The following is a 21,681-nucleotide window of genomic DNA, read 5'->3' as shown; positions in this document are numbered from 1 at the left end:
TTTGTTTGTTTGTTTTTTCTGGTACGGGGAATCGAACTCACCACATCATGCTTGCCAGGCAGGCGCTGTGCCGCTGAGCTAAATTCCCAGCCCCAATAATTTTTTTTTTTTTTCCGGTACCGGGAGTCGAACTCACGACCTTGCACTTGCCAGGCAGGCGCTGTGCCGCTGAGCTAAATTCCCAGCCCCAATAATTTTTTTTTTTTTTCCGGTACCGGGAGTCGAACTCACGACCTTGCACTTGCCAGGCAGGCGCTGTGCCACTGACCTAAATCCCCAGCTCCCCAGGCTGCCCTTAACTCACTATGTAGCCCAGGAGCCTCACTAGCAGCGATCCTCAGCCTTCTGTGATTCTCTTTAAAAGTGAAAATAGGGGCTGGGGATTTAGCTCAGCGTCACAGAGCCTGCCTGGCAAGTGCAAGGTCGTGAGTTCGACTCCCGGTACCGGAAAAGAAATAAATAAATAAAAATAAAAGTGAAAATAGAAGGACAAGCAGGAGGAAGTAGAGACAAAGTTCGAAGCTCATCTAAAGTCTCCGGGCCTGGGAGTTTACCTCCTCATCAGGAGTTGCTGCCAGCTAATATGTCTCTGAACTTGGGCCATCTGGGCACTCAAGGTCACTCCACCGGCCTTCCGGAGTTCAGAGCATTCTCTAAAGCCTCCAAGGAAAATGGAACGAACCTCACTGTCATTTTGTTAAGTACTCATGTTTGCTTTCCTCAGAAACTGGTGAGGAAATGTGACCTTCAAATGTAACAGTCCTGCTTTTTATATTTATTTGCCAGTACCTCCTTCTCCAGCTGCAAGTGAAAAATGGAACTCATAGCACTTGACAAAAACTACAATTAAAAAGCTTGGTAAAGCTGTTATTCACATTAGTATAATAATTTGTATAACCTCTCTTAGGGCCTTTGCCACCTGTGAAGACTGTCCTGTACTACGTCATTGTGGGACTTGATGTAGTGCTAAGATTCCCTCCCTCTCAAGAAGCCCCTTAAAAATTTCCTAATGTATTTGAGATGTTGGCACAAACTAAGAAACCTGTTTTTAAAATAATGACAGTGATAAACATTATGAGTAATAATACTGTGCAGAAAGTTTGACATGTAAGGTATGAATTAATGCTTACATTTAACCTGTCATATAGGTCCTATTATTTAACCCACTTACTGGTTTGAAACTTAGAACAATGACTCCAAAAGTTAGCCAGGGGCACCCAGGTTTTAACTCATCTTCAGCCCAGTCTTCACCAACTGCTTCCTTTGCTCCCTGTAGAGTTGGCAGTCTGCTCTGGGCTAGGTCTCCCTCCACCTCAGCTCTCCACTTCTCTCCATTCATGGCTGAACTCTTAAACTTTAACTTGTAGGCAAGTAATCCACACTCCTCAGGCTTTGGTTTTCTTATCTGAGAAATATTGGTAGCATGTGTCCTATATATAGCTCAACATTAATTCTTAGGAGTCAGGCATGGTGGCGCATGCCTGTAATCCCAGCACTTGGGAGGCTGAGGCAGGAGGATTATTGTGGGTTTGAGTCCATCCTGGGCTACAAAGTGAGCTCAAGTCCGGCCTGAACTGCATAGCAAGACCCTGTCTCAAAAAGACCAAACAAAATTAATTCTTAGGGTTTGGTTTTTCTTTTTCTGTGCTAGAGATTGAACCCAAGGCCTTGTGCATGCTATGCTTGTGCTGTACCACTAAGCTACACTCCCAGCCCTATTCTTATAATTTTAATATCAGGACACTGAGACTAGCACATGAGTAGCACATTTTAGCAATGTAGATTTTGCTGACCAGGGATATCAAAGTAAAATATGTTTGAGGTATATCTTATTTATACAATGCCCTTAGCTGTATCATTTCTGTTTGCCAGTTTCCCAGTTATGTAAGACCCTCAGAGCCTCATAAAAATAAAGTTTATCTAGAACACCATATTACTTTAATGTTTCTTTTATCCTCTTTAGCCTTTCCTGTTGGCCAGAATTTCATGCCTGCTTATTTTCTCTGAGATTTTTTTTGAATACTGATGAACATTCATCCAACTATATGTCATAGTATAGGTAGATTTATTCATTCATGCTGTGTCTTTATTCACAGTATATCCAGTATTGTAAATTCCTTCTAAACTTTAAGTTTTTAACTTAGTATAACTTGAAAATTTTATTATAAAATATATTTTCAGTTTGAGATTTATTAACCTTACTGTTCTATGGTTATAACCATAATTGCTAGCCTGGCAACATTTTTTTTTTGTTTATATATGAGTGATTATCGGAGACTAATGCATTCCTTCTCTGCAAATATATTTTCCAGAGAAAATTAGATTATCAGTTGCTCTGAGAAGATCATTTTAAAAATTCTGTTTAACATGTGTAATCACTATAGTGTTTCCCTTGCCCCAATTACTAATGAGCTGTTACCCAAAACTTTGTAAAGTTCTAAGAGTGATTTATAAACATCATTTAGATTTATTATAGTCATATTCTTTTAAAATGATCATGTACTTGAAAAACATGGCTATTTACTAATATTTATATGAGTCCCCTTCATCTGTTGGACATATGATAAAAGGTCTGTGCGTACTTTGATTTATTCAATTTGGTGATTTTAAAAAACTTATTAAGACATTAATTTTAAAAATACCTTATTTTTTAATGCTATGTGATTTTAGTTCTAGATAAATACCATTTGAGGGTTTTCCTTCCTTGCCCCGTGTGCTGGCAGTGCTGGTCATAATGGTGACAGGGTGGGGAGGTATAGAAGGGGAGGTGCTGGCAACAGTGACCAGCTGAGGTGATCACCTGAGTTATTACAGTTCTGTGAGTGCTGGGATGTCATTGTCTAGTTAGTGAGTGTTTTAGAAGGTTCTTTATCGTACAACTAAGTTCTTAGAAAATCAACATTTTCTCAACTATAGGGTTGATGATTTTTAGGATTAATTAGTAGGGTTATTAATCCAAACAATTAAATTCTCTCCTAAGTGCACAACTGTCTGATTAATTAATCTATTAATTAATCAGTGGCTCTTCAGATGTCTGTTGAGATACTGTCCCTTGAGCCCTGCTGGGATATGTTTACAGACCATGAATTAATCCCTTTTTTATTTAACTTTACAGTAAAAGGACACTATTTATTAAGAGAGCCCTGTTGTGAATTTGCTGTGAGCAAAAATCTATTTGTAATTATTTCAGGTAATCCTCCTCACTCACATATGTGGCATACTTCTGTGCTGTGAATTGATAACATTTGATAAAATCTTAATAGCTTTTCAGATGTATTTCATCTCACCATTCTAGAGTGTGTACTTACAAAATTAAACATTGCAGCTGAAAAGGGAAGAGTTATTATATCTTAGAACATGATTTATTTCAATAAAGCAAGACAACTATACTGATATTTTCAGTCATATGAATTTCATGACGTCTATGAGAGATGTTACTTTCCAAGGCAAAATTTTACATGAGAACATATTTTTTTCTTGATTCTGGTTTCAAACTCATGAGAGCTCCAGGTCATTGGAGCAGTTCTTCTGTGACTTTATCTGGGAAGTCACTGTCAAACAGTTTCCTGGGTGATGTCCTCCATGGGTATGACCTCTCATCCCCTAGACAGTGATGAGGTAGGACCACCTTCCATCCATAAAGGCCACTCAGAGAACTCCTCCCTGCATGGTACTCCTTCTGCTGCACAGCCTGGTCCTTCCCAGTGCCATTCTACTTTGGTCAGATAATGGCAGTGATCTTAACACATTTTCATTATATCATTGATGCAGTACAGTCCCAGAGGTGACAGGCCACAGGGCATCCTTTTCAAAACTAAAAGAGAATTATTCTCTCTCCATCATTTTTTTACTGGTCTGAGTACATGTAGGGGGATGTAGTACAGCAGAAAATAACAGGTTTTAGAATCAGACAGATTATGATCTGAAATACGCATTCATCCATTGTCTGCCTAGGTATAAAAGGAGAACAATGATGATATTGACTTCACAGGATAGCTATGGGACATTGCATCTGATAACCCGGCATCTCATCCTCCTCTTCCTGGAACCCAGATCTTAGGTTGCATAAATAGTTAAGAACATAGTCTCCTATCCATCTGACAGAGGCATTCATTCATACATTGCTCAGCCTGGACCTACTATGTGTCTGTTACCCAACACTGTGTTGATTTGTTCCAAAAAGTGCATACCAGATGCATCAGGGTAGGGCAGATGGCCAAAAAGAAGAAACAATCTGGGAAGTAGTTGTAGCTTTGGATTCATTTGAACTCACCAGCATGAATGTATGCAAGTTAAGAAGATACTGGCTAAGGGCAGATTCCAGAGGGACCAACACATTTCACAGAGGGTAGGAGGAAAGCTATCTATGAAAAGCATGAAAGAGAAGATCTCAGTGGAATAGGAGGAGAATGGTAGAGGAACAGGACCACACAGAGAGAGGATAATTCCAAGGGGCAAGTGGGAAATGGGTCAAATGTTTTCAGGCATCTCTTTGATTTGGCAATGCTTGGGTACTGCAGACTGTCAGAGTAATGGAAGAAATGCCAAGGTGTCATAGGTAGAGTCATGAACATGATGTGGGAAATATAGATTTCCTGAAAAGGTATTTGCCATATTTCCATTTGGTGAGACACAGTGCTCAACATACAGAACTTTAAGTTAAATTTGGTTCACAGTTTCAGGAGAGTCAGTAAATGGTCAGCTGGCTCCAAGACAGAAATGTCATGGCAGATGGATGTGGTGGAGCAAAGCTGCTTAGCTTATGGTAGCCAGAAAACAGAGCCTGCTAACAGTGCCAGAGCTATGGGCAAGGGACTAGATAGAGTTTCAAGACTCCATGATCCACCCAAACACATCCCAGAGCACTCTCATCTTCCAGGCATTTCCTAGTTCAACAAAGTTGAAATATCAAGATTAATTGTCAGAGCAGTGAAGGAGGCAAGCAAGACTCAGAGAGGTTTGTACTCTCAGATGGGAGAGACTAGAAATCTTGTGATAAGTTCCAGATGGTTTTACTTGCCAGAATAATTTAAAATTAGCAATGAAATAAAGTTTCCAAAATTATAAAAATAGTGATCTGTCACCTTAATTTTAGTTAAGGTAAGGCATAAATATAGAACTTGCTAGAGTTGGAGAGGAAATTCACTTTTTTTCTAATCTTTTTTTCTTCAGATTAAACCTGATATTTTAGCTAGTGAAATACTTTGGGAGAAAAGTAAAAATCTAAACACTTTTCCCTACATATCTTTGAGGCCTTAAATTTCAATTCAGATGTTTCTTTCCTTAGTTAGTATTAATAGCAATGAGAACCAGACCCATTGTGAATTCAAGATTCAATTCTGTTTGTTGTCACAAGAGATTTGTAAGAACTGAGTCCAGCTTTGTCTGAATGCTGGTAAAGCTCAAGACCCTGGTGCATACCGCAAACTATTTGGGGCTGTTTCTTTCATTAATTCACTTAAAAGCCATATTTACATGTATTCTGGCCAACCGCCTGACCTCTAACCAATGTGGTGGAGAACAAATGCTGAAGCTCAGTGTGTTTCCAGGGCTTCAAGAGATCCTTAGACCAAGAGCTCTAGGATCTGGTGAGTGCTCCTACCCCATCTTCCCCCAGTGCATTTTCCTGGAGCCTTCCAATTGTAGTGTTGAAAAGCTCTCCTATTAGCAGAGAGTACAAGTGCAGTGTCCAGGGACATGGATCCTCTTTTCAGTGAGGTCACAACTGAGGATGGAGCATCAGCCTCTGGACCTGGAGAGGTTCCTGGGGATGGAGCTGCTTCCTTGTGGCTGCTCCATTGGTAACGGGCTGGGCTGATTTTTGTAGAAGTTTTCCCTGATGAATCTTGTCCAGCTCTTCCTGTTTTTATCCATCTGTGCTCCAGAGTCAGCCTGCGGCTTCTCAGAAACTACACAAGCACCCAGAGTTTGAGATACCAAACTTTTCCTTTTTTCTTCTTGGTTTCAGACAAATTCTTTATTTCTTTTTCTTTTATTTTAAAGGGGAAAGACAATAAAAACAATGACACAGAATTTCAAAACAAGATAACAGGAAAGTAATAACAGTTAATATATTGTGTATTGTTATCTTCAAAGTAGTTGGTCTCATTACAAGATATAGGTATGCAAGACTGGTTAAACAATATAAACACAAACCGTTCCCTTCAGTGAACTAACAGAAATTAGTAGTGTAACTATCATAGCTATCTTGTGTGTATGTGTATATATATTTTTTTCTTTTCCCTTCCTTCATTTCTCCTTTGCCTCATCCCAGTTATTCTTTATTTTTGGGCAATGTCTTTCCCTTTCACAATATCTGTTATTGATTTTGGATCTGATTTACTCAATATATAAAGTGATAAAGAAACAGAACTGAGAAATGACCCTGCTTCTACTTCCTTTCTTTTGGGGAGTTTCCAATGCAGCACCCTCCTACCCAACTCAATGCATTCGTTGCCCTGAGACTCCTCTCTCTGTCTGTCTCTCTCTCTCCCTCTCTCTCTGTCTCTGTCTGTCTGTCTCTCTGTCCCTCTCTCTCTCTTTTTCTTTCTCTCCTTCCCTCCCTCTCTCTCAGTTCCAAAATTAGATGATGTAACACATCTATTCTTAGAGTTTATTACTTTCTCTTCACTTTCCCTCTCCTCATTTAGAACCCCATGTTTTGACATAATTTATCATGGGTTGTCACCCTGGATGATTAAAAAAGGCACTAATGAGTTGAGGCTTGTCAAGACTCGATCACAGCTCTGTACTCTGTTGGATGGTAATGGGACATCTTTGAGCGATGTTGAGAAAGCAGGAAGTGTGAGAACAAATTATAAATTCTTGTGGCTGAGGGCAGAGGTGGGCTGAGGCTGCCCGGAATCAGAATTCCTCATGGAAATCAAATGCCACCAGAGCTGTCCCACCCTTGACTGAGTGTCTGAATGGTGCACTCAGCCACGTGAGTCAAATGCCAAAACTTAGGACAAGATTTCCACAAATCTTCAAAAATAGATGGGAGCTATTCTTGCTATGGTTGGTGCCAAACTAAGGAGACTGTTTTATTTTGGCAACAAACATAGCAAGAGAATCTGACACATTTATTAGTTTGCCATGAATCTCATTTGGAATGCACAAATTGACCCCAAACAGCTGAGGCTGAGTTTACACACTCTTCCAATGGGACTTCTTGTTTGAGTTCTTTTAGTCAGGACCAGGGCAGTGCACACAGCAAGTTGGCAGCAGTTCATTAGGAAATGAGTGTCCAAAAATAAGCAAGTCACTAATCTGGCAGATTTCTGCCATATGAATTTGTACATTGTTCATTTACATTATCGTGCTTATCCTAAATACCGTATCAGAATTTTTTCCTGGACCATACACAACTATTTCATTCAAATGTTGTTTTATGTTGGTTTTTTGTCTTTTGTTTTGTTTTTGAGACAGGGTCTTGCTATACAGTTCAGGCTGGAACTTCAGCTCACTTGTAGCCCAGGCTAGCCTCAAACTCATAATGATCCTCCTGCTTCAGCCTCCCATGTGCTGGAATTACAGGTGTGAGACACCACACTTGGCTCCTCATTCAGATGTTTGGATCATCAGAATATCTTTCTGTCCAAAGGAACTTTCTTCACTCCTGTAAAAACTCACTTATTTTAAAACTCACTTATTTTTGTGTAAGATTTGTATTTGACTGTAACATGTAACTTCTTATTAAAAAAAAAAAAAACACAGAGGACCGTCTGTTCAATATTGCTTTAGAGTTGAACTTCAGTAGATCCTGAACACATACTCTTCACAAATGACCAAGTGTTCACATTGCTGGAAGAGAAACATACTTTAGATCCTAATCTTCAGTCCTGACCATGATTTGGAATACTGGGTAGGAAAGATACAAAATCACAAAAACATAACTAATTAAATAAATGCATCATTTTTATCTTACATTACTGCTCCTCCTGTCTCATATAGGACTAAAGGATTAATTGTGATATGTTGCTGGTCAACAAATGGATTTGACACATCTTACTTCACTGCAAATGTGATTATGCACCTCAGCATTTCATGAAGAAGCAGCTACCAGGAGGAATGTGTGCTAGGGACTATTCATATTTTATGAATACTATCTTGGTCCGCCGCCTCCTTCACTTGAATTAGCACTCAGTTATCTTCAAGGAAGGGCTGAAGACCCAGCAGACTTGGAAGATAACTCCAATTTCATTCTTCCAGCAGCAGCTGCTGAATTCGCTCCCACCAAATTACAGCAGCTTGTTTTGGTTCCTTTTGGCTGTCTGACTTCATAAAAAGCATAAGCGTATTTTACATTTTCTAAAATGCCCCAGCACAGATTGAGATCTATGTTAACAGCTTGAGAACTTGTAAAATCTCTCACCTTAAATATCATTCATTCCCATTTGAGATTGGACAGGCTAAAGACTGCAGACATTTGAAATTACATATATATATCTCCATAAAAGTGTATCATTTTTGATGCAGCATTTTCAACTCTGAACAGATAACATCTGGACTGGAAAAGGTAATATTAGCCAGCTAGTGCCATTACTTCTTCAGTTTAAAGATTATATTAAGTTTTAAAAATTACCTATAGGGTTAGTATGTTGAGTCCTACTTTGGGAGTGTCCCTCTGCTATGTCTGGTGGGGTCCTTGTAAATATAAACTAAGTCACTTCAAAATTCTCACCCAATGCAATCAGATTAACTTCAAAAGAAGAAAAATTGTTAGCTAATGAGAGAGGTTGGGGATGGAGAGGAAGGAGACACACAAATATCTAGGGCAGCAATAGTACAATAACATGTATAGGTGAGAAAGTTGGGGGTTATCTACGGATGACACTAATGGAAAAGGGGTGACATTATTTGAAGCTGATAAGCATCAACTAGAATGAATGTAATGGAAATGTATTTTCTAAGCATACACAAATTACCCTGCTGTAATTTTAAAACGATGTGAAAGTAAAGATGAAATTGGAAAGATAAGACAACTCAAGTTCAAGATTCACTTTCTTTTTAAAAAAACCAATCTTATGTTTCTTCCTGGGCAATTACATCGGATACATTAACTGGCATTATTTCTGGTGATTACAACAGGAATTAAATTGAGTTTTGGGGGGTTATTAATAAAAGAGTCTTGTCAGCATAATTTCAGGACCTCAGATGTATTATCCAGACAAGTGTAATATTTTTAGTACCCTATACAGGAAATTTTTATGAGTCTGGAGTTGCCTGTAGATGTTAATCTGGATTTCTATTGACAAACAGAGAAATCTTTTTCATTAGATTTCTGGTTTTGAGCTGCCTTTTTCATTAGAGTCAGACATTTCCCAATGATAATCCTGACTTCAAAACTATGGGGATTAATTTTCAATTTGTTCTGGCTACAACTGGTAATAATAAATGAGTTGGGGGTGATGGACACATAGCACTCTGTGTCTCAGTAGCTGTGTATGCTGGTACCAGACCTGGCTGCTCCAGAGCTGTCAGCTCTTGAGTCATTTTGGGGTTCAGTCAGAGTATGATGCTTGTTCAGCATCACATAGCTAGTGACATGTGAAGCTAGGTGTGAAACCCAGGTTTCCTAAGTCCCTCGCAGTATGTTTCAGCCAAGGTGTAGTGAAGAGTTCAGGTAAGTTGACCTTTAGTATGAGTGAGGTAAACCCACTTGTCTTAGTCACTTGTCTTGGGAGTGAGACGTGATACCGACAACTTAAAGCAGGAGATGTTTATTTTGGCTCACTATTCAGCCCAGGGTTGGCTGGCTTCCAAGAAGAAAGGGCATGGCAGAGATGCGTAGTAGAGAAGAAGTTGCTCACCTCCTGGTGGCAGGGAAACGGAATCAAGGGAGGAGCTAGGAAGGGAGATACCATGTGTCCTTTCTAGTCATGCCCAGGATATCCTGGCAGCTCTCAGAAATCACCTCCTAACAGTAAGTCAGCTGTACCCAGTCACCTAGTCACCTTTCCCATGCATGAGGCTTGAGGGCCATTTTAGATGTAAACCATGGCATTTGCTATCAAAATTTACTTTGTTGGTGGTGAGATTTTGATGCAAGTAAAAGCAAAGCGAAGTAGTTGTGGGCACAGAGAAGACTACAGACAAAAGGAGAGACGTGGAGCTTCTGAGGGTCTAACCTGGGAAACAAAGGCTATATAGGGCCAGGCTGGAGGTGGGGTCTGGGGTGGGGGTATTCTGCATAATGCAGCAGGCAGTGATTGGGCAGGAGGCAGAAAAAAGGAAATAGGATATTGTACAGAGGAAGTAGAAAGTTGTCATCTGACGGGGGTGGGGGTGGGGGAGAAGGCGGGGCTTGCCACATGGCCTCCAGTGGCCCCTCACCATATTGACTCGCTGCCATGATAACTTAGCAAAATTTTATTTAGGCAGAAACCCATCAGTTGGGAGCTGGAGGGTTTGGTCTTCCTATGTTTATATAGGTATTGAAATCTGGACTATGTGTTTCTACCTTTGATTGATACTATTCTCCAATAATTTTTCTAGAAGACATTAGTTTATGAGGCTGCATATGTGCTCATAGGCCTTAATTTTTATAGTAGTTAGATTAAAAAATACACAATTTTGAATTTAATAGTCTTTTAAATCTAGAATATGGGGTTAACATTATTAGAAAATAATGTTTTGTTTCTAGAACTGAAGACTAGAGCAACTGCAGATTTAACAAAACCACCAACATGAATTATGCTAGATCGAAATGAGTGCTTCTTAAATAAACATATTATCTGTTTTTTTACTAAATGATGTTCAAATATCAGGACTTAATGGTTTAAAATAGTGATTAGATCAGTGGAAAAACATAATTTTTAATGTTGCCCTTAATTTTTCCTACTCTAAAGACCAAGAAGTTCTTGAAATATAGTTTAAAAAGGTGGCAAACACGTTCTGCGATGGGATAGGATTGTGAAGGAGCTATATACCCTGTTCCCTATAAATCCTAGGCAGGAGGTAGTTTCCCATTTAAGTGCTATGTAATTATGAAGTCACTTTGAACAAAGAGAAAAATTAATTGGCAGAACTGAGGGGTTCTGAAACCCATGAGCCATGCCATTGGTGTTAGATGAGGATCCGGTTTCAACTCTGTTTTTTAATACTGGAACCAGCTTTGGCTCATCTTTCCTCAAAGTGCTAAGGATCCTTCGCTTAGCTTGTTTGGAAGAATTCTTCTGACTCACTGACACACTGACTTAATTAAGCTTCAGCATCATGGAATTTGTGAGGCAAGGTTGGCAAATTTACCAGATGAGTTCACCTAGTACATAATTGCCTGAACGACTAGCTTCCCACAAAGGCCTAGAACCCCTGTGGCTCACGTGCACTGATGTTAGGATAACTCTGCGCTGTGCTTTCTTGGATAACTGGAGAATAGAAAACAGAATAATTGTTTTTAATTAAGTAAAATTGACAGTGGGGAACTTAAAATGTTGGACAGGAAGAACTTCTAAAGCTTTACAATGTAGTCACTGATTTGTATCTTGTGTGGGATAATCAGAGCCTTGGCCATTGAGTAAACAATTTATGGTCTGGTTGCCTCTCCACACTGAAGATTTCTCTGTCTTCTGTGTCATTTTCAGTACTAGGTCAATGTCATGCTCATGTTACTGCTTTGAGCAGCATTTTAACTTGATAAAATGTACTAGCAGGAACAACGGGGAAGAAGCTGGAAGTAATTCTTGTAGTCTTAATCCTATTCTGGAAACTAAGGCATCATGTTAGCTACTTCGAAAATGAATATTTTAAAAAATCTTTTATGTAAACAAAGCAATATATAGAAAATAAGGTACCTAGGAAGAATGTCTTTTAAAATGTTGATCCATATTTTAAAAAATCTATTGAAATGCCATTAAAACCAGCCATTTACACTTTTATGTCTTCCTAAGTCCAACAGAATTTACAGTTAGATTGCAACATTTTGCAAACTCATCATAGGGTAATTCATGTTGGAGAGATGAGTTGAATCCAAAAGATAAAGACATTAACCATGAAGATTATATATGGCTCTGGGCAATGCACTTATTTATTTTTTAATGTATTTTTAAAGGAGAAAAATTCCACTTTTAAGGAGGTAAGGCAAAATGGCAAAGACAATAAAATTTTCTGCCGGAGGGATGTTTGAGGCACAGGATGTTTATACAGAGAAGACAGGCAGAGTCCACCCTGTCAGAGTCCTGAGTGAATAGCAGGCTTCAAACACAGTACTGGGGGATTAGCAAGTGAAAGGGAAATTAGGTTCTGTTTAGTCCCATGGATGGAATTAGGACCTATTCTGCTCAATAAAAGGAGGGCATTTCTACTGTGCAGCTGTTTACAGGAGGGTGGGCATTGAGGGGGGCTGGCTGTCCATGCCTGGCCCTTTAATATAGGTGCCATGGACTTGAGACATATCCGGAAGCAAGTGACTCTGGTGGCCTCCTGTGATTCTGACCTGTTGTAAAGTGATCTTTTATTGTTTGTTTATTTTTCTTAGATTTCTACTGTTTCCTTTTTCTGTTTTAGCAAACATTGAGAGGTTTTAGTAGAGCCCTCAGACATACTCAAACAAAACAAAATAAAAGAGAATAGAATAAAAAGGCATGGGTATGACAAGGCTGACCTGAAGCCTAAAGTATGTCCTTAAATACAGTACTTTTACTTACATAGGGCACAGGAGCATCTATTTCTATGACATTTTAAAGTTTATTGTTTTATTTACTCATTATTTAAGTGACCTTTTAATAGATTTATCATTTCAAAAGTCTGGTAGTCGATTGAGAGGAATTGCAGTCGTACCAACTACAATAGTTAAGACTTACAAAGCATGGCACATGCCAAGTACTTCTAAAACAATTATATATGTGCACCTACTCTCAGTCAATCCTTACAGCGGGTTTGCACTCCACATTTTACAGTATTTGCATTCCACATTTTACATATGTGAAAACCGAGGGACAGTGAAGTCAGATATTTTCACAAGCCTGCAGGCAGCAGAGTGGGGAGTGAATCTAGGCCAAGGGCCCCACATTACAGTCACAGCAGGAGAGGAGATAGCCATGTTCTCCAGAGTCTCCAACTCTGCAGCAGCTTTATCCAAGGAAGAGTAGAGGTAGAGACCCTGCCTTCTGCTCTCCAGGTAGCAAATCTAGCCCTAGGCTTCAAAGACATTTAAAAGTAGCAGTTTGCAACAGTGACTAGACATGACAGTCACTTGATAAGCCTTTAATGAAATCTCTTTAGCTTTTGGAATTTTTTTTATTAACTGTGATGGAATTTTGAAAGTCTCTTTTGAAAGCAGAAAGCAATTACCCTTTAAAGGACATTCATATTCCTATATCAAATGGAGAAGAGCTACCTTTAAAGGACAGTATGTTTCTAACTCCATGTTGTGGATTTTACTGTGGACCCCCAACCTCCACTAATTCATATAATCAATCTGAACCTCCAGTACCTCAGAATATGACCTTATATAAAGATAAGATCTTGGGAGGTAATAAAGTTAAAGTGAGTTCATTAGGGGAAACTCTAATCCAATATGAGTTATATTTTTATAGAGAGTACATGCAGCCACATGTGGTGGTCCATGCCTGAATCCCAGTACTCTGAGAGGCTGAGCCAGGGGAAGCACAAGTTCAAGCCCAGCCTGGTCAGTTTAATGACTTAGTGAGACCCTCTCTTTGGAATGGAATGGAATGGAATGGAATGGAATGGAATGGAATGGAATGGAATGGAATGGAAGGGACAGTGCCAGGGTATGTAGCTCCGTATGAGAACCCTGGGTTCAATCTTCAGTACCCCCCACGCACATACAAACACACATACACATATACACATACAAAGACATGCATATGGGGAGAGCACTATGTGACCATGAAGGTGGCCTCTACTGACCCTAAGAAGGAGCCACCTGTCCAACCTTGTTCTTGGATTTTCAGCCTTCAGAGCTATAAGATAATAAATATATCTCTGTTGTTTAAACAGTCCCTAGTACTTTGTTCTTGCAGCCCTAACAAACCAACATATTTCTTGAAAGACTTTATTTCACATTTGTACTGGACTGCTAAGTCGGGAACATATTTAAGAGAACAGAGGAAAAAACTGACTCATATAAAACATTTATTTTCCCTTGACACCTTGGATTTAATTTTCCAAACAATGTAGTTTAGATTAGCACAATTTGTGGCTTTTATTGATTTCCTTAAACAGTTTGGAAAACAGCCCCCAACAAAGCACTGAGATCCTGCATTATACCGTACACTGCATTCTGTAAACTACGACATAATTTTCTCACTTATGAAGTACTTTCCATGCTGCGCACAAATCTCTTGTTACACATCTTACATTGTGCATGTTTGGGTTTGCATTTACATTTATATATGAAAAGTATCTGGGCTGGCTGATAAACACACAGTGAAAGGAAGGAAATGGATAATTTACCTGAAGCATTTAGTCCATTGCAATTTCTATTATTCCTAGGTGATCTGCCCTTTTGGAGAAAAAAATATCACCTCTAAACAGAGACTGTATTCATGGCATGGCTGACTGGTGCAATGACTACATTCCAGGGAGCAGTTGTTATGCCAGGCAATACTGTGTGTAAACGGTGTCCCAGGGATGCGGCTCTGTGGCAGTCTCTCCCACCACCATCTGTTATGCAGTATATTTCCTATAAAATTGTATTCAAGCATAGAATTAAAATTTTTATCCTTGCTAGTAGTTTACTAGAGTAACACCATTGCTGGACATGCAGGGTACCATCAGGATGTCTCTGATGCACAGGTCACATGCTAGTCCTTTTAATCAGACCTTCCCATAGTCTCCCAGGAACATCAGATCAGCATCAGTCTTAGGAGACTGACTGAAGTTCTAGAGTCTGCACTGTGGAAAGGCTTGACTTCCTTTCTGTGGTGGTTGCAGAAGTTTTGATCAAGACTGGGATGTGAGAGACCATTTGAAAGAGGTTGAGGCAGAAGACTGCTGCAGTCAATAGAAGCCAGACAGCTTTATAATAAATGAAGAAACCTGGCTCTGGAGGGACTGGCTGCACTCTCTTCCACAGAAGTGCAAGAGTGGATGTGAGAGAAGAGATGGAGAGTCAGGTAAGGAAGCTAATCAGAAACGACCAAGGAAAGTGAGTGCTAACTGCTGTGCTCTCCAGAGGAGGTCACAATAAAACGCAAAGCATATATCGGACTCCTGGAGCTGAGCCAGGCAGTCTTCAGCTTTGCTGCAAGTTAAATTCTTTAGTTAGGAGGAACCGAGACTCCCTGAGGTCACTTGGAGGAGTACAGTGTGGTTATAAGGATCTGTGGCCAGGCTCTCACTCAGGTAGTTCATTGCCTTGAACCATGAGAGAGCCATTTTAATAACCTTTCTGGAGAGGAAAATGTAATTTAGAAAAAGAATGATGATCATCAGGCTTTTGAGCTGATGGAATGCCTGGTTATCTTCCTGCTGCCTCAGCACTGCAAGTGTGGACACTTGACAGAGACACTTGCTATGGAGGTGGTTAGTTCTCTCTGATTCTGTTTTCTCATAGAGGCATTTGGCTTCGACTCTTATTGACAGTTGCTGCTCTGTCATTTCATACCTCAAGTTCAAGCCCTTGCAAAGCAAGTGTGGTATGGGTTTAGCCGACCAGACAGTCATCTTGTTGCTGTCCAGTGAGTGGGTAGACTGATCTCAGGTCTGATGTCCATGTCTGGCCATGATGAGGACGTCACATATATCCAGCTATTGACAGGGACTGTGAGCTTGGTACCATTCTGAGACCTACTGGATCCAAAGTTCAACCAGATCAATAAGTCACAATGTACACAGCTGCAAGACTGAGAGGATATTCATACTCTATATTTTTTCTGATCTAAAAATGAAAACCTAATTCCATTACTGCCTCTCAAGGGTCATGTCTATACTGCCTCACTAATAGTGTATTCCTAAGGCATTGAAGACCTTAACATTCCAGCCCCAAACTACTTTCCTAACTTATTCTACTTTCATTACTATTCTATTCTAACTTTCCTTATATCTTGAATCACTTTCTCTAAATGTCTTTATCTATTCAAATCCTGCTCCTGAAAACACTTACTGTCTGTCTGTCTGTCTCTCTCTTTTTGTCTCCCTCTCTCTCTTTTTGTCTCTCTCTCTCTCTTTTTGTCTCTCTCTCTCTCTCATAGGAACAGTGGTACACCTGGCTTCAGAAAATTGTCAGAGCACAGGAATCTGCTATGCTTCTGTGGCCCATTTTCAAGCCTTTATAAAATAGATGGAGTTACATCAGCTTATTTAGGTTCTTTCCTAACCAGTGAGAAGACTCGGTTGTCTCGGTGCCTCTTGTTCCCAGATACTACCAACACAACCTCAAGGCAAAATGGCGTGTGTTTTAAAGGAACTGCTAGTCTTGTTTGGGGGAAATTCAAAAAAGCTGGAAGGAGGAAATGGCCCAGGGGGAGCTCAGCAGGACAATCTGTGAAACAAAGATGATGTTGGAGGCTAGAAAAACAGCCTTTGGAAACCCAAGCAGGTAAAAACAAGTGAATCTGGATACTTGGGACAAAATGAGGAATCTCAGAAATGGTGTGTTGAGGAAAAGAAGCCAGACACAGACACACCACCCCATGTCTGAAGGTGAAAAGCAGCAATGCTAACTGATGAGCTGGAAGCTGAACAGTGGTTCCCTGGGCTTGCGGCAGTAATGTCTGGGAAGCTGCAGGAGAGAACTTTCTAGAATGTGGTCAGTTTGCGATGTGTTGATTTGAGCAGTGAAAGCATGGATACATACGCATGTAAAAGTTCATCAAGCTGCATACTTTATTTAAGAGTTCTGCATCCTACTGTATATAAAGTATACTTTATTTTAAAATAAGTTAATCAGAATGTAAGTACACACATAGAAGAATATATTAAAAAAAAATCACAGGTTATACACCATCCCTGATTTCTCAGGTTATAATTCTGGATTTTAAAAGCTTGTTGCAGTTGAAAATTAGGCTTCATCAATGCCATGGGAATTCATTAGAGTTCTGATTTTAGGATTAGATTCAACAAACATGTACCTTTAAATATTTATTAACTTAAAAATAGATCACTAGTAATGTTTGTCTCAGGCCTTTTGGCACGTATCTTCTGTTACTGGGGGAAGTATCCATTTTTATTTATATCAAAGTAAAATTGAGATTTTATTTATTTTAGGAGAAAAATTAACCATTATTTTATTCATGACCATGAATTTGTTAAAGCCTACCAGAAATAGTGGGAGAATTTGCTATGTATACTCCACTGGCAAAATCCAAATATTAATAAATACTTGGTCCTTGGAGTTATGCTTAAAACATGTGTCAATATAAATATATCTTCCTCAATACAGCAATGAAAACTTTGGCTACCATAAAACTCATTTTTTCAACCAAAAGTGTATGCAATTCAGTGCTTTTCAAAAATAAATAAATCATAACCATAGTTTGAAGTTCACTATACCAAAGACATCATTTCTTCACCCTAATTCTGCTATTCTTGGTGAGAGATAATGACTTCCATCTTGGCTTTTCCGTTGTTAAGAGACTACGCTGCCAAAGGCGTTGGCAATGAGGCGTTGATTAAACCTAAACTCCACAGTTTCATAGATTATGTGATGTTGGGCCTTTGCTTTAACTTTCTGAGGCTTGGGGCCCTCATCTGTAAAAGCTGAGCTGCTAGTGCCCGCCTCAGTGTGGAGCCCTGTGGGGACAGAGTGAGAGAAGCGGGCAGGATGAGTCTGGCATGTCACAGGTGCTCCATACATGCTCCTCTCTCTTTCTCCCTCCTCCCAAGAGATCCTGTGGTCACTGTGATTCTGTGTTAGACACAGCATGGTCACATTCATATTGTTGCTTTTTAGCTTTTGTAGTTCTATTCATTTGACATATTCAAAATATAGATTAGTAAACCTAGGAAATATGTGGTTCATATAATTTTTGTTTCCTTGCTTTAATGAATTTAAAGAAGAAATTCTACTTGGCTAGATCAAGTAAAACTCAAGGAACAGAAGTTTCTCACCTGGGTTTTGTTTCTTGGGATAAATATCTACTGTGCTGAGCCTATTCTCTTTTTATATTTTTTTTCCTTTTGGTGGTGCTGTGACTAGAACCCAGGGCCTTTCATAAGCTAGGCAAGCTCTCCACCACTGAGCCACAGGCCCAGCTGGTGCTATTCACTTAGTGTGACTCTCTCTCAGTTACCCGAGCGGTATTATGGACAGCCTTTCTTTGGCTGGATCGCATACTTGGTAGGAGAGGATGCTGTGCTCTGAATAGTAGATTTACACTGAGCTATGCTAACTCAAAGGCTTCTGAAGGAAAAGTACTCTCTAGAGAGGGTGTAAATAAGCCCTGGCAAGTGGGAGGGAAATCCTGGAACCATCCGCGAAAGCAGGATCTCTGTGTGACTCGTGTGTTCAGTGCTGGCTGCCAGGCAACTGGGCATCCAATGACTTTAGAAAAAGACAACCTGGAAAAAGCAACTTTTCTAATTCATTGGCCTTTGGAATTGGTTTGTGACTTATAGACTCTACTTAGAGCATAATTATGCCATTTCCATCTTCGCAAATGTGGCATACTCTTGAATCTAAGCTGCAGGGATAACTTTATGAAATGAAATTGCTCCATGGTGCTTTAAGTGGAAATTGCTGTATCAGCTGCATGGCAGTGTCTATTCTGGAAGCTAATTGAAATTGCTCTGGCAGATGCTGGAAACAAATGCGGGGTTACATTAGCTCATGGGGTCACTTTCTCCAGTGTGTCACATGCAAAACTCATCATGGCACCCTGTGTTCTGGAAAGAGCACAGAGCCAGGAGAAAGGGAATCTGAGCACTGCCCTCCTTATACTATATACCTCCAGGGACACTGAGTCTGCTTGTGACTGGTAGGTGCCTTCTGTGATCACATTACCTATTTCCTACAACCACCAGATGGGCTGTGTATACAGATTTAATGTGAAAGTGTTTAAGAGATAAAACTCATTGGGCAAGCGAGTCATTTAATTTTTAATATTGATTCTGTCATATCAATATGCATTTAGTCTTCTATTCAATAAACATTTATTGAGTACCTAATAGCAATGGTTAAATATTATTGAATGCTTAGACTATGCCAAAGCATTCTGCTTTTTGTGTTTTAATGCACTTAATCCTCACCACAGCCTATAATCTCTATTTTATAGGCAAGGAAGCTAAGTGGCTTTCTTAATATGGGTTGAATGCTATGATTGTGCTAGGCAGAGGGTGCCATGCTAGATTCTCACAAATCTGTATGGCACCACCCACTGTCAAGGACATGAGAGTCTATTTGGAGGGAGGATGACAACAGAGAACTTGACAAGGTTATGTTTTAGCTTAATGATAGAGAAATGGCCCAGGGCTGGTGCAGTCCCGTGAACAGAGACTTGCCAGTGCTTGAGAGAGTGTGGAGGTGGTGATGGTGGTGGTGGTCGGGGGGACTCGAAGATGGGTGGGACTAAATGGAGACTGGGGCCTCCACTGGGAAGGTGGCTGGGAAGCAAACTGGGCCTAGTAGTGAACTCTGAAGCTTGCTGTCAAGATGTTGGAGGTCAAAGTAATGGGAGCTTCAGGAACCCAGAAGATAAGCCAGGTGCAGTCAGAAGCTCGGGGAGACCCCCCCCACTCCAAGTAGCCAATTTGTGAGGAAGACAAGAGCATCATTATCACTCAGCCACTTTCTTGTCTCTCTGGAGCACTTTAGTTTCTGCCAAGGCTTGGAACCAATTATTCCCCCAGGTGGTATGGAATAGTATACCTTCCAGGACACCTGGCCACCTCACAAATGCAATAAGGACAAGCAAAGAAGCCAGCCCAGCTTGCTCTGTTGAACATTCCATTCCACTATTGCTAAGTCATATGAGCAGCATACATCTACCTAGGGGATTCATTTCTTTGCAGTGTTATATTTCTTTGGTATATTCCAGTGGTTCATTTCTGTTTAAGTTAGTTCATCTTTTAAAGAGAATGTGTCTCCAGAAAGTTGGAACTCTTTGCAAAGTGCATCTTTGAAAAATCATTAAAATTTAAAAATCATCAAAAATCTCCTTTCAAATCATTAAAAATAACATTTTCCCCATTTTTATTTGAAAGAAATATATTAGGCTGGGGGAGTAACTGAGTGGTGGACCACATGTCTAGCATCACTTGAGTGAAGCCCTGTGTTCCATGGCAGCAGTGAAGAAAAAAGAAAGAAAGAAGGTAGGAAAAAATAAGGAAAGGAGAGAGGCCAGAAGGAAGGAAGGAAGGAAGGGAGGGAGGAAGGAAGGAAGGAGGGAAGGGAAGAAGGAAGGAGGGATAGAGAAGGAAAGAAGCAGGAAATTTAAATGAAAAAATAGAAAGTTGCCTACATGGTACTTTCAAAGTACCATGGTACTTTACCCACAAATTACATCTTGGAATTAATTAAGGAGTTAGAGAACTATGTATTTATCTCTGGATGTTCTAGTGGCCAAGGTAAAAAGGTAGACACAGAAAAAAGCACACACCTTGATCTGTAGAGAAATGTTCTATGATCTATATAAGAGTTAAGGCAGATATATTAGTCATAAGCAGGCAGTTAAATAAAGATGTTTCTGGATTTGCCTAAAATCACAAAGTGTAGGAAGAAGTCCTTGCTTTCTCTCTAAATAAGTGATAACAGGAGAGAAAATGGTACCCTTTCTGTTTTGCGGTGGCTTCTCAGAGTAGGGGAGACCTGGCCCCTTCAGAAATTCTTGAGAGACAAGCCAGGCAGGAGACGCCTGTTGGCAGAGTTAGGAGCTGGAGAGAACTCTTTTTTGCCTCCTGCCAGGGGCTGCAATTGCAGTTGGACCTTCATCACCTTTAGCCTGCATCGGGAGAGGTCATCAGAGGGTGGAGCGAGCTGCCTAACTAGGAAGTTCCATCTGGTATGGTCACCCCTAACAGCCTGGTGCCCAGGCCCTTGGGATTGTACCGGTGCCTGCAGGCTGTGCCTGAGAGGCTGATTCACTGCAGGCTGGTGGAGCCTGGTGGGTAGTGGGAATCTTCAGCAGCCTTCCTTTCTGGTTAAAGGCCTCATGACCCGTTGTTACCATTTGCATTGTTACACCCTCTCTATGAGGAATAATTTAATTTAACTAAAATAAAGTGAGTGTTGCTGTTTTTCCCAGGGAACCATCTGTAGCCCTTGCTGGAAAGAGCAGCTACAGATACTGTTCGCATCACCATGGAGCTCTCCCCTGCTCAGGGAAGTCCTGTGGATTCTTTCCCTTTCTTTTCACCCACTTCTCTCTCCATCCACCATCTGCTCTCCACTCTGTTCCGCAAGTCTGAACACTGTCCTGCATGGGTCACTCATTCATTGTTTTGTCATTCTCTCCACCTGCCACATGCCCCTCATCTCTGCTGCTCACAAACCCTAGCCTCAGCCTCAGTTCCAGATGACCTCGTAATGCGCTGGCTGTCACCACCACTCTCCTGTACTCTGCCTTCGGGATGAAGACCACAGTTGGGGGCATGTGATTTACACTATTATTCCTGCAAGCCATATTTACTGGGCAACAAGTTCGTGCAAAGCCTGGGAAGGAATTTACAGAACTAGGAGCACTGAGACCCAGGCACATCTAGTTCTGCTTCAAGGCAGAAGTAGTAAATGGCATAAGAGTGATAAGCTCAATAACAGAGGGAGGAACATTTCTAGAA

Source organism: Chinchilla lanigera, unplaced genomic scaffold (assembly GCF_000276665.1).
Source record: "Chinchilla lanigera isolate Chin_1 unplaced genomic scaffold, ChiLan1.0 scaffold00038, whole genome shotgun sequence".
In the NCBI taxonomy this organism is placed as follows: Eukaryota; Metazoa; Chordata; class Mammalia; order Rodentia; family Chinchillidae; genus Chinchilla; species Chinchilla lanigera.
The sequence above is the reverse complement of the archived record's forward strand: the minus strand, read 5'-3'. Positions refer to the sequence as shown.